The sequence below is a fragment of the Dromiciops gliroides genome, chromosome 2 (genome assembly GCF_019393635.1).
Source record: "Dromiciops gliroides isolate mDroGli1 chromosome 2, mDroGli1.pri, whole genome shotgun sequence".
NCBI lineage: Eukaryota > Metazoa > Chordata > Mammalia > Microbiotheria > Microbiotheriidae > Dromiciops > Dromiciops gliroides.
In genome coordinates, this window is record NC_057862.1 from 144050799 (window position 1) to 144052170 (window position 1372).

The 1372-nt window shown below is 45.0% G+C and overlaps 1 pseudogene; it reads left to right on the top strand.

Annotated features, from left to right (window-relative positions):
* Positions 1-319: 319 nt before the first annotated feature.
* On the top strand, positions 320-1141 carry LOC122739996 (annotated as a pseudogene).
* Positions 1142-1372: the final 231 nt, after the last annotated feature.

Here is a 1372-nt window from a genome sequence, read left to right on the forward strand (position 1 = left end):
CTCTTTATAAACAAAACAACATAAAATAATTCTGAATTATAGTGTTTTGCAACCTTTAAAGAATCATCAATTTCAAATTCCACTAACTGATTAATTTCTATTACATGCATAATTGAAAGCTGGAAGGGACTTTAGGGCTAGATAGTCCAATACCCTCATCTCTCCACTTCATGAATGATCATTTTTATCTTTTGTTTACCATCTTAGGATCATAGAGCTAACACTGAAAGGGAATTTAAAGACCTTCTAGTTTTATCCTCTAATTTTGCACATGAGAAAACTAAGACTAAGGGAGGCATCTACTTCTAATGAGCACCAAATGGCAGATGACTCCGGTGCTGCAGGAGGAGCTGGAGGCCCCCAGGGGCCAAGGTCGGGCCCTCGGTTGAGACTGGGCTGCAGCCATGGGCCTGAGGAGGAAAGGCTGAAGATAAGGAGTGGGTTCATATCACCAAGGTGGGCCAGCTAGTCAAGGACATGAAGATCAAATCTTTGGAGGAGATCTATTTTTTCTCCCTTCCTATTAAGGAATCTGAGGTCATAGATTTCTTCCTGGGGTCTTCATTGGAGGATGAGGTTCTGAAGACCGTGCTTGTTCCGAAACAAACTAGAGCTGGACAACATACCAGGTTCAAGGCTTTTGTGGCCATTAGCAACTACAATGGCCATGTTGGCTTGGGTGTCAAGTGCTCCGAGGAAGTAGCCACAGCTACTCATGGTGCTATTATTCTGACCAAGCTGTCTATCGTTCCTCTCAGATGTGGCTACTGGGGCAACAAGATTGGCAAGCCTCACACAGTGCCCTGCAAGGTCACTGGGCTCTGTGGATTGGTTTTGGTGTGCCTTATCCCTGACCCTTGGGGTACTGGCATTGTCTCAGCTCCTGTGCCTAAGAAGCTCCTGATGATGGCTGGAATTGATGACTGCTACACTTCTGCAAGGGGCTGTACTGCTGCTCTGGGCAGCTTTGCTAAAGCCACCTTCGATGCCATCTCCAAAACATACAGCTACCTAATCCCAGACCTGTGGAAGGAGACTATGTTTACTAAGTCTCCCTATCAGGAATTCACCGACCATCTTATGAAGACACACTCGGGTGTCTGTCCAGAGGACCCAGGCAGCTGCTGTGGCAACCACATAAGATTTTTTTTTATAAACAATGAATAAACTGAACTATGCCTGCTTTAAAAAAAAGACTAAGGGAGGTTTTCAGTTGCTCAGGCTTCTGTGTATCAAGTTGCAGAGTGAGCCACCTTCATGGCTGTTGGAACAAATTGTTCTCATCTTCCCATTATCAGCAGGGGAAGTCTTCATATGTTTGGAACAGACACTCCCTAACTCAACAATGGGTTTATGGCCTGTTGGTTATCCT